This window comes from Tiliqua scincoides, chromosome 1 (assembly GCF_035046505.1).
Source record: "Tiliqua scincoides isolate rTilSci1 chromosome 1, rTilSci1.hap2, whole genome shotgun sequence".
In the NCBI taxonomy this organism is placed as follows: domain Eukaryota; kingdom Metazoa; phylum Chordata; class Lepidosauria; order Squamata; family Scincidae; genus Tiliqua; species Tiliqua scincoides.
The window spans coordinates 203221549-203234703 of record NC_089821.1 but is presented as its reverse complement, the minus strand read 5'-3'; positions in this window follow the sequence as shown (position 1 = coordinate 203234703).

Sequence of the window (13155 nt, the reverse complement as noted above, 5' to 3'; positions counted from 1 at the left end):
AAGTAGCTAAGAGTACTGACATGCACTCAGCTGATGCTTAGGAAAATCAGTTTCCTCCAATTAAGAGGCATTATTACACACTGAGACTGTCATCCTATCCATACTTTCCTGGGAGTAGGCCCCACTGCACACAATAGGATTTTCTTCTGAGTAGACATGCCTAGGATTGGACTGTAAGTTAAGATAATGTGCCATTAACCACAATGGGAGAGTCTCTCATGGGGCGAAGATCACAATGGCACAATTCAGATTGGGGCCCTTGTGGCAGGGCTGTCCCACTTTGAGGCCAACTGAAGTGGTCACTCCAGGTAGCAGACTGGGGATAGGTGCCCACCTCCAGCAACCCACTCAACCCTACATCTCCTCCATTCACTTCCTGGATTGGAAAAAGAAGAAAGAAATGGGGGGTCTTGGGAGTGGAAGAAGCAGAGGATGGCACATCACTGGGTAAGGGTGGGCAGGGCAGCTTTTGGCACATTGCCTCAAGCAACTGGAGGTGGGTCCCCACCAGGAGGTGGGTCCTGGAGGTCCTTGGCCAGCACCACGTGATGGGAGGAGAATGTTTTAACAGTTATATCCTTTCCCCCCTCCCCATTGATGCAGCAATGCCAAAATGGCTACCACAGCATCCTGCAGGAGGGGGGGGGATCACAGAGGTCTCCTCTGGGTAAGGGAATTCCCTTACCCATGTCAAGCTTCCAATGGTGCAGATCGGTCTACTTGGACCTGCCCCAGCGAAATCACTGGTGCAGGTGAGTGTGGACTTGTGCCATGGCCGCTGAACCCATTCCCTTCCCAGATCTGATCTGCCCTCCCCCTGCCCTGTTCTGCCTTTGTTTCACCCTCATCCATTCCATTCCATCATCCTTCCCCTGCCCCACCTGCCATCCCACCTGTGTTGGTGGGTCTTTGTGAATCCACCAGCACATGGGGAAGACCTCCTTGCCAGCACTTCACCCGCACACAAGTCCACATGCTACTGGAGAGTTCTTTGTGACTGACATGAGGTAGTCTACATTGACAGAACACTCATTTCAAGCCCAATAGCATTGAGCTGTAAGCCCATGCTGCATCCCTGTGCCAGATCACGGCTTCTCTGCAGCTGCTGCTTAGAAAAGCAAAGCAAGTACAGGGTTAACATAACACACAGTTTGGCCCCTGTGAACAGAGTAACTCTGCGCATGCACCAAAACTCTGGCATTGAAACAAATGGGCCAACTTCCACACTCTGAAGTATATTGACTGCAGTTGTTTCTTTGGCTCAATAAAAATAGCACTTTTGTTTTTGATTTTTTTTTTTAAATAGCCAGCAGCACTTTAAAAAATGTTTAATGTTTAAATAGGAATAAGCTTCGTTGGTGGTCATATTTTATACATCCTACTTCTGCTTCTGCAAGAGGGCACCGAACTGTTTTTCTCTGAAGGGATATTTTTCTAAACTGACCAAATAGATGTAACTATTTACACTTGTGATGTAAAATTACCAACATACTGATAAGATAAGTGTAAGGGCTATTTGTCTCTGAGGAATGGCAAAATATTGCTAAATGTTAATAGCATCTCTATTCAAACAATTATTAAGTTATAAAATATTGGGGTTTGTTGCAAAATAAAAGTGGCAATGAAAAGTCTAATTAATCGGCTTCCCATATGTGCTGAAACACCCCAGATTTCCCTCTTCCCCGTCTCAAAATGGATTAGTGAATATTTTTGGATTGCTGCCACAGGAACCAGCTCATCGTCTATCATGGCAGGATTAAACTTCTTCATTCCAGATGACATTGGTTTAATATGCTACTCTTATTGAAGCTGTTATGAACCCAGATTGGACACTTGTGCCCACTTCAGAAGTGCCCAGAGTCAGATAAGGTGACCATGTTGACCAACGAGGGAGAAGGGTGATATCATCCAACAAATGGCATATAAGGTAAAGCCAAAAAGTGCTCCTGGCTCTTAACTCTGACTCTGTGCAACTGGTGCATTGTTGTGATACAGCCCACTATTTTGGGAGGGGGCTGCTATGGCAGACTGAATCCATCATCTGGAGTAAGTAAGATTAGGCACTGACAGCCCAATCCTATGTATGCCTACTTGGACACCCCATTGAGTTCAGTGAGAACTGCCGCCAAATAAATGTATAGGACTGCAGCTTAAGGCTGCAAACCTGTACATCAGAGGGGGAGATTTGGGCTACAGTCCTATGCACACTTATTTTGAAATAAGTCCCAATGAACTCAGTGGGGCTTACTTCTGAATAGGCCTGTACAGGATTGTGCTGTAAGTCTAGAAAGTTGCATCGTATTTCTGTTTGTTTTCAGTGCTTCCCTTTTACCTCTGCCAATGCATTGTAAGAACTGTACCCAGGCCCTCCATCACCTAAGTCTTTTTGCATATAGCTGCTTTTAATGGCCATTTTCCCTTCCTTGCCTGATACCATTGTTTCAATATACAATGGGGCTTCTGCCACACAATTGTAGCTGAGGCTGAGAGCTGGTGGCTTGCCTATAGTCACCAAATGGGTTCATGAGGCAGGTGAAATTTGAAGCAGTGAAATCTAAAGGCCTGTTTGATGACTCTTACAGCTCAATCCTAGTCAAAGTGTTCCACCAGCAGAAGTGCCAGCAAGTTAGTGGCTAAAGGCCCAATCCTATCCAGCTTTCAGCGCCAGGGCAGCTGCAGTGCAGCTCCTAGGCAAGGCAACAAATGTTCCCTAACCTTGTAGAGGCCTCCATAACTACCCTCCCACCACAGGATGCAGTGCAAACCCCATTGGCATGGCTACACCAGGGCTGGAAAGTTGGATAGGATTTGGCCCTAAGGCCCCAATCTTAACAGCCCAATCCTGTGCATGTTTACTCAGAAGTAAGTCCCACTGTGTTCAATGTTACTCCAAGAAAAGTATGCATTATAGCCAAAATCTCCCCTGCTGATGCATGCGTGCCAAGAAGGAACACACTCTGTCCTATGGTGGGGGGAGGGCATTGCAGAGGGCTCCTCAATGTAAGAGAACTATTTTGCTGGCACAGAAGCAAGGAGTGTAACAGCAGCAGAGAGGGAGAGGAGTAAGATCTGGCCATATGTGAGTGCCACCAATCCCACCCCTTCCCTTCCCCTTTTGCCCATTCCCCCACCCCCATTGCCAACTGACTTACCTTCCTGGGTCTGGCAGCGGTCCTAAAATGGCTTTAGGCAGCATCCTGCACATACCAGGACCGTGTTCTGCTTCTTAAATCCCCTCTGCGTGCTGGCTCAGTCCTGGATTGAATTGGGTCAGTAGTCCAATCCATTAACCATTTGAAATAAAAATCTCTCCAACACTTCCTAAAAATCCCAAAGAATTGAGCAAAGTGGGCTTCTTAATAACCATTGGCAGAAATATTCTTAGTCATGAGTAATAGTAGCAATAGTGTGTGTGGGAGGGGTTAATAAAATGAATGTTCTTTTGTGGCTAGGTGAAGGTGCTAGTTACTGTTCATTTTCTGAATTTCATGAAATAATAGACAACTAAGGAGTACGGAACTGGAAGGAGTTGGCCATTTTTTCATGCACAGTATAAATTGAGTTTAAAGTGACAACTTGTGCTGGAGTATACATGAATTCATGTATTAATTAAACCAGGGGTGCCCAAACCCCAGCCCTGGGGCCACTTGCAGCCCTCGAGGTCTCTCAATGCAGCCCTCAGGGAGCCCCCAGTCTCCAATGAGCCTTTGGCCTTCCGGAGATTTGTTAGAGCCCGCACTGGCCCAATGCAACTGCCCTCAGCCTGAAGGCAACTGTTTGACCTCTTGCATGAGCTGTGGGATGAGGGCTTCCTCCTCTGCTTACTGTTTCACATCTATGATGCAGTAGCAGCAGCAAAGGAAAGGTCAGCCTTGCTTTGTGCAAGGCCTTTTATAGGCCTTGAGCTATTTCAAGACCTTCATTCACTCATATAAGTTCATCTTTAATATATTCATTTATATGTAAATTTATTCAAATTTTAAATGTAAATTAATTCTTTTTTTTCACTGGCCCCCCGACACAGTGTCAGAAAGATGATGTGGCTCTCCTGCCAAAAACTTTGGACACCCCTGAATTAAACCAACATTCTGTATATAACTACATTAGATTAGACTGGCTAAATCTATTGATCAGTACCCAAAGAACTGCACACATTTCCATTCTTCTGAGTATTCTTTGACCTCTGGTGTCTCTTGTACTGTTTAAAGAAGACCTGACTTTAGCTGAACCTCTTTAGATATAGGACAATTTTGGTGTTGAATCTTCATTTGCTTTTTCACTATCTTGATGTTTGCACACAAAACCGATATTTGTAATAATCCATATTACTCTGTTGGCTTTATCTACCATACACGTTGGGAGGGCTAAGAGCAAGAGCAATTTCATACACGTACAAACAGAAAAGTGGAATAATCAGTAAAACACAATGAAAATAATGAGAAGTGGCTTTACATCTCAAGTCCCTCAAGTCTTCTTGCCACCTTAGGGGATCAAGGCAATTTAAAATTATTTTTCCCACATCATAAGATATTCTTCTTCTTTTTTTTTGCAGCTGGTTATTATACTGACCGTGGTTTATCATTTCCCAATAACACTTGTTAAACTTCTTGCAGCTTTCTTTCAGAAGAAGCCAGCAGAGGCTGTGTTAGTTCTGATTAAGCAAATGGAGTATCCTGATCCATTTGGTTTGTGTTTGTTCATGCCTTGTTCTGGGATCAGCAGTGTTAACCCATGCAAAGAAAGGCAAAAATTCCTGGTGGACAGAAAGTTTGGCTTTCTGCCCCTAGGATCAAGCGTGGCTATGCCTGAGGGGCGACATGAGGAAAACTTGTCCTGTGAAATGCTAATATCCAGAAGGCAAAGTGGAATAAAGACGTTATTTTATCCGTTTCTAAAATGCAGATAATTTGTGGCACAAATCTGGGAGGCAAAAGCTCTGCACTCCAGATGGAACAAGCCTCATATTCTGAAAGTGCTAAGCAAAGTGAACTTGCAAAAGGGAACAAAGCAATATCAATGCTGCGTGAAGAGGCTCTGCTTATGACAGGCCTGCAACACTTGTGACTTATCAGAATGAGGGCGCAATCCTAGCCCCTTATGTCAGTGCTTTCCAGCACTGGCATAGCAGTGCCAATGGGACATGTGCTGCATCCTGCAGTTGGGTGTCACTCACAGAGGCCTCCTCAAAGCAAGGGAATGTTTGTTCCCTTACCTCGGAGCTGCATTGCCCTTGTGTCCATGCTGGAAAGCACTGACATAAGGGGTTAGGATTGTGCCCTAACTGCTGTTTACCAGCGCATGATGGTTTGGGGCAGCTGCCATTCTACTCTCCTCATTTCCCCTTTTTGCTCCCTTGGCTTTGCCATGGAGAGTGAGGAGGGAGGCACAAGCCACTGCTGCTGTGGAGGAATAGGTAGGGACATGTGTGAGTGTCTGATTGCACTAATGACCCAAGTTGTGTAAGCCTGCACTATATAGTGCGCAAACCAAAAAGTTATCTAACTTCCCTTTGCTTCCCAGCTTCCCTCTGCTTTTCCATCCTGCCCTACGCTGCATTCTCAAATCTCTGCCTGCCCTGCCTCGAACCGGCTTGTGAAACAAATGCCCATCAAGCTTCATGTTGAAAAGCTAGCTGCAAATGACAGAAGGGCAAGGACTGAGACGCAGAGGTTAGGGAAGAGAATGTAAGCTATGTCTAACATTTCCCACCAGGTCCCTTTCCTTATTAAGTTGCTTCAAAGGCTGCTTTTATTCTCCAGATTGTGCTGGCTGATAAAGGGGCTTTTATAATTTTTTTCTCACCTGATGAAGAAAGAGGATCTACTTACTTTGAGAAGTTCTTTTGTTAGAGGACATACCTTTTCTCTTCACCCCACCCCTTGCATTTCCTCATGTCTTTTACAGGCTGTAACCTTGAAAGAACTGAAGGGCACTGCTGTAGCTCTGCCATGGATCCCCATATACTAGCACTGGGGCTCAGGGGGAGAGAGGAGGAAAGCAGCCGAGGTCCTGAACAAGAGCAAATGTGTTGGAAAAAATCTGCCCTTGCTTCTCCAGTTCAAAGGAGCTTGCCAATGATGGATCCTGTCTGAATGACTGCCATGGAAGAGGGGCGGTGGGGAGAAAGAGGAGAATGAATGGAAGGAAATGTTTTTTCCTTGCAAAAATAAAAAACTAACTTGTGGAGCATAATGAAGTCTTTATAGGAGTGGAAGTGGCATCAAATATTGCAGATGAATGCTGTTCCTCCAATACAATCTGTGTATTAGAGGAACATTCAGGCATTATAGCAAGCTTATGAAGGACATACAGCATCACGTGTGCCTCTCATCCCCTTTCCAGGTAATCATACTGAATAATGGTTCATTGGTTCAAAAAAAATTATTTTGCTAATAATTTCCTTCCCCCCCCCCAGTACTATCTTAATACAATATTATTATTATATAGTGACACCAATGCTTTACATAGAGTAAAATGGCATAGGCATAGGCATTTACATGTGGGGCTTCCAGTCTAGGTATCGTTTCAACGAATATAACAGAAGGAGAGAAGGGTAATGGAGACAGGGGAAGGATACACAATTGTTTCAGTTGCACATATGTGGCTTACAGCACAATCCTACAAATGTCTACTCAGAAGTAAGACACATTGTGTTAAATGGGACTTAGGACACAGTAGAGGTGCAGGTGGAATGCATGTTCTGCCAGTGCACCAGGTCTTCGTGGTGGTGCAAAAGTGTCATAAAGTGCTTTGTGATAGCGTGAAGGTTAGGTGCACTAGCAGGAAGGCCAGAGCCTCCCTGCCGCGCATGCTGTGGCTATAGGGCTGCCTGCCGGAGCAGATAAATGTGGTGCAGAGGCAGGGCAGGGGGAGGTGGCGACAGAGATGGGTGGATCGGGCCCAGGAGGGAGCAGTACCAACGGCACTAGTGCACACAGAATCCTATCCCCCTTCCCGGACCTGGCACATGTCCAAGTTGACCTGTTGCAGCTGCTGAAGCTTACCCTGGAGCAAGGGGACAAATGTTTGCTTACCTCAAGGAGACCTCCAACAGGCAAAATTCCCCCACAGGATGCAGGAGAGCCTGCGCTGGTGCTGCTGCATCCATGTGGAGGAATTTAGGTAGGATTAGGTTGTTTCACCAAAGCGCGTGTAGGATCACAGCCTTAGTTACAGTGGGGGGTGGGGCGAGGACTAAGGTGTGGTGTTACCAGATAGATAGATAGATAGATAGATAGATAGATAGATAGATAGATAGATAGATAGATAGATAGATAGATAGATAGATAGATAGATAGATAGATAGATAGATAGATAGATAGATAGAATTCATTTTCACTGGATGTTTAAGATATATTTTCTTTAAGATATTTATTATAGGAAATGAAGGCATGCCCCAACTCAAACATTCATTTCAGTGGGAAATGAAGGGTGCATTTAATGATTGCTAACTGAAAGAAATAGGTCTTCAAAATGCTTCCCTTCTACTGCATTCGATTCATATCCCAAATCAATGGTCCAGTGCAGGTTGCCTTGGGACACGTTGGGATGGGATTTGTTTTCTTTCTGTTGCTCTTCTGTTTTGTTTTAACTTTGCATAAGGAACAAGTGTGCAAAGTCATCTCTGCTGAATCATGAGAAAAGTCCTTTGGCTGGGCAGCCGCCTGTTTACAGCAGGAAAGTTTACTTTCAGCACTTTCAACTTGGAGTGCTATTTGGAAACATTTCGCTCATAAAAAGACTTACAGTTCATGTGTTGCCCTTGTTGTGACCTGAACATTTTGTTAACAAAGTGCTCTGCTAATGTTTTGACCAAAAAGAACGAATGTGTTTCAGGTTGGTTGTTTTGCCAAAATGGCTCTTGCTCATAACAAGGGAAAGTTTTTAATTCCATTTTCAGAAAGAGGATCTCACTCCTAACTATATAAGGAAATGTCATGCATCCGTCTGGGAAAGACTGTGCTGGTGGCTGGGTGGGTGTATGTGCATGTGTGAGCACACGCGGGGAGGTGGCATCTGAAGAGCATGCCGTTTCACTTCCTGTGTATCGAATCTCACCAGAGAATCTCACGCGGAAGAAATCAGGCAGCTACCTCTCATTTCTCCTCATCAGTCCCAAGGAGATGAGAATATGAAATGACATTTATTGCCGTCGTTGTCAGATCCCTTTCCTTTCGTGAGGAGATCGTAAAATGTACAACGCCATGCCTCCCAGATGTGAACAAGTAAAAAGGAATGATTCATGCCACACCAAAAGCAATTATGTGCTGAACTTGTCCCAAAAAATTAATTTTGATTGCAACACACACCTCGAAATAGAAAATGTCCAAGCCAAAAATAATGTACCCGAATACAATATAAATACTTCCGTCCCCAACAGGAAAAAGGGTGACATAATTTGTTACTTCTTTCTCATTCGTTATTATATGACAAAATACAATATAAAGCCAGTATTAGAATGAAACCAGTTGGAGTCCTTGAGTCTCACACCACAATTCTCTGTGAGAATGATAGGGCATGTGAGGTCCCTTGTTTCCATGAATATGGTTTAATAAATAATAAAATAACATATTTTGATTATTTTTCTCAAAGTTGATTATGGATTCTTTCTCATTTCTGGATTCTTGAAATTGTTATAGGATCATTCTGCCGCAAAATTAAAATTCTTGATAGAATCATGAATCTTAACACAAGCTATCCTACCCAACCAGGAAATATTCAGACAATCTACTCAAATCTTTTCTCGTTTTAGGGCCCGATCCTATGCAGTGCGCACTGGCTCACTGCCAGTGCACACTTGCAGTCGTGCCGTAAAGCATGTTTGCGGGGGTTAGTACCGGTTGAGCTCAGGAGCAGGCCTGGCGCAAGCCCATGCTGGGACAGTGTCAGTGGGAGGCCGGCGTTCTGCCACCAGGTGGTCTTTGCGAAGTCCCTGGCAGCAGAGAGGTAAGATGGGGCAGGTGAGGTGGGGAGGAGGCGTTCCAAGGCAGGCAGAGCGTGGCGGAGCAGGGCAGGAGGGGGGTGGGACTGGCAGAGCTCAGTTCCTCTGGATCTGGAGCCCCGTGTTGGGCTGCATGGCCTGACATGGGACTGCTTGATTCTGCACCGGCTAAAGAGCAGCCACAGAATCGAGTAGCCCCATTGCAGGGCTACTTTCCTTACCCAGGGAAGGGGGATGAAACTCCCCTTCGCATGACCAGTCACCAGTAACTGCCCGGTGTGCACAGGACACCACGGCAGCCATTTTTGGTGCTGCAGCAGTCCTGCACAATAGGCAGCTCAGGATTGGACCGCTCATTCATTTTAAAAAATAAATTGTCTAGGGGAAGAATCCAGACTCACCCTTGGGCTGGCGCAAGTCCCTTGAGCCGGCCCAGGAAGGTCACAAATGTGCCATAAGGTACATTTGCGCCTCCTCGAGAGTTGGCTGGGTTGATGTGCAGAGGCACTCTGGCTCATGGAGGCTGAATCCAGCCTCTGCACCAACATGGGGAGCGAGCCTTGCCTTGGCCGAGCTCATTCAGAAGGTTGCACATGTCCGAGGAGACCCATAGGGGCTCCATTGGCTTATCTAGTGGTAAGGGGAAACTTTACCTTTGGCTGAGCCATTTTGGAGCCCTATCTTGAGCTGGATACACTGCAAGCCTCCTGGCTTGCCTGTTCCAGTGCAAGAGAAGATCGCACTGTAATTGTCTAAAGTGTCACGTAGAGAAAATATCTAAATACTGTACTAGTTTAATGTTCCAAGATAAATTATAAAGTATAGCCAATTGTTCAGCGAGTGGAGCCTACCGTTCTACAGTGGAGCCTGCTACTGTCGCCTCTGATCTCCCCCAATGTTTGCAGCGCCCAGCTGCTTCCGCATTCTGCCACCCAAGTGGGCTATGCACCTAGATTTCCTGGCAGACACGGCTGGGCAGCTTAGAGGCAACAACAGCAGGCTCCCCCACAGAACGGTAAGCTCCAGTCGCATCATACAGAACGTTTTCAGTGCACAGCGGTCTCAGTTTGGAGACCACTTCTCTGTGGGGTTATTCCTACCTGTGCCAACTTTGTCATTGGTGTAGCATTTTTTCCAGCATCAGGGGTATGTTAATTGTATGAATGGGGGTTAGGATATGGCATACACTGAATCCTTGTCCCACCCACATCCCTCCCACATAATCACCCAATCTCCTCATCATTTTGGTCTCCCCACTAGCTGGCTTGCATCCAGTCTACGTTGGCACAGCATTTTCCGTGGCAAATCTGTCTGCAGGCAGACTTCTACTCTGCCAGGACTGTGATTGCATCAGCTTACATAGGGATATGCCAGTGTATCTCAAAGATAGTCTTGGGCTGTTAGGTTCTTTAAAAATATTATGGGCGCGCACACACACTTAGGAAACCTCCCAGGTATGTAGTTATCACCTTTTCTTTAGGTGGTCCCATTTCACTTCCAAATGCATAGGCACTAAACACTTCATTTAGTATATGAGCCTGCCTGATTCATAGCTGAATGTGATTGAAGTGGTCTGAAAGTCCTGTCTGTAATGCCTGATCTACAGAAATTTGTTCACACCTACAGATCACCAAATGATGTTGCAGTTGTTGGGCAATGAACCTGTGCCAAATTCTGCATGGAGCCACTCAAACCACATTCCCAAAAAGCCATTTTGTTGCTGGAACTGGTTCTAATCATCACTGGCACAGTGAGCATCTCTAACTTACAAACAACTTGGTACACATTGACTATTAGTATGCTGCTATGACTGCTTGGAAAACTGCCCTGAAACCAGTGAGCTAAAAAAAATCCATTCATACATAGTTCTGGCACATGTCATCAGCTTTCACAGGACCACCACAGCACATGACAACTGTACAACTCTATACGTGCAGTAGTTATCAAAGTAAGCAGCTCTAACAATTGATGCTTAATTAAACAGAGATCAGAACAGAGCACAGACAAATAAGAACACAAACACACTTTTAAATTTCTATTTATAGAGGGTCAGGTAAATACATAAGAAGGAGGAATTACTACTGCTGGGAATCTTGCAACACTTTTTATCCACAGCAAACTCTGAACTCTGGTTCTCCATCTGGAAAAGGGAGAATGTTTATAGCTGCTTTATGAGTGAGACAAAACACACTATCTCCCTCAAGTGGTGAGTGATGATACTTTTCTGTTCCCCTGCTGAAGAACCATTGTTGGAATGAGAACAATTTTGCACATAACAAAACTTTTTTGAAAATTTGGACTTCTCGTTTCATTCCGGTCACCTCCCTAACAAATGACGAATAGAGATCAGACTACACAAGAAAAATAATGTGTCTCACAAATGTGGTTGAAAGGAAACTAATGGAAAAAATGGTAGCTGAAGTCACAAATAGACATAGTTGAGGCAATTGCCGTTTGGCAGAGAGTAAACTATGACTGTTAAACCTGACTTCCATGACGCCCATCACTTTGCCTTTGGGAAAGACCCATCACTCAATGGAAGTGCACATGCTTTGCAAGCAGAAAGTCCCAGATTCAATCTCTGGCATCACCAGGAAAGGTCTCTGTCTAAAGCCCACCACACCAGTTAGGATAGAAAACACTGAACAACAGACCAGTGATCTGGCTTACTATAAGGCACCTTTATACAGTCATCCTTCATATTGTTCTAGTATGTCCTAGAAGTCCTCTGTAGAAACACTTGTTGCTATATAATATTAAAACCAAGATTGTTAAATATTTTAACTTTCTGGGCAAGTCCTTTTAATATTCTGTACAGCACCAAACACATATCTGATAAATTAGTAGTCATAAAGAGTTTCAGAAGATCAAAGGCAAGAAGATTAAATACTTGAAATGAAGCTATCAGAATAATGTAGGTAGGGCATTGAAGATGTTGTGGCTGATGGTCTCTGGCCCATGCAATTTCCATGGGGGGGGGGGATTATCTAAATTGGTCTTCCTTAAGTCAATATATATGTAGATTATAAACTCTTTAGGGCAGTCCTCTCATTTCCTATAAATGAACAGTGCTATAAAGTGAGTCTTGGATGAATACCTGGATCCCTTTCAATCTGGCTTCAGACCAACTTTGGGACAGCCTTGGTCACCCTGATGAAAGACCTCTTCTGGGGACTGGGCAGGGAGGTGGGTCCTCTTGGCCCTGCTTGAACCTCTCAGCAATTTTTGAAACCATCTAGTATAGTGTCCTTCTGGCTCTGTTGGCTGGGTTAGGAATCGGGGGGGGGGGTGCACAGCTTCGTGATGGTTCTGGTCCTTTCTGCCCGACAGATCCCAAAAAGTGTTACTGGGGGTGCCTGTTTGGCACCTTGGCAAGAGAGGTGTCACAGTGTTCCATACTGACTCCCAAGCTGTTTAACATCTACGTGAAACAACTGGGGGACATCATCTGGAGTTTGGGAAATAGGTGTCACCAATACGTAGATAAGACCCAGTTCATCTACAGGGGAGAAGGGCAGGGCATAAGTATTTGAAATAAATAAATAAAAGACAGTGCCAACTAAGCATCACTAGGCTGGTCCCAATCATGATGCAGGCCACAGACCCTACTAAACCTCCACAGAACCCTATTCCTCCCCAGTGTTAGTGGCAACAGCAGTGATTGGTCCATGTGGGATAAAATTCAGTACTTTGCATTGTAAAGGAGAATTTCTTTCAGACAACATGTTGACAATAACATTTTGTTTCAACTCATATTCAGGAATGAAAAAATAATTATTGTGCTGATGGCTACAAGCCATTGTGACAATTTTGCTTGCAATCTGGCACACAGAAGGATAGCCAAAGAATGATTCAATCGTTTTTGCAGCCTTAATCCCTCTCTAAGAATGGCTGTGCCAAGTTAAACCTGACATTTGAAGTTAAATTGCTGTGTATAAACTGTGTGGAACCTGAGATTCTTCCTTTAAACTGTTATTTCCTCTTAAAATATAACTACTGCCTGGCAGTTGAGAGCAGTGTGAGCTCACGTGTATTATTCTTTTGTTCTACTTCAGGAAAAGCAAAGACAAGGTCTATTAAAGAAGGCAATTACAATAGAACCTCTTTAAGTTGACCACCCAAGGGACTGGAGGAAATTGGTCAACATAGGGAGGTGGTCAACATATGGGGGGGGAAGGAAAGGCGTTTAAATATTATCATGTTTAGCTCCCAGT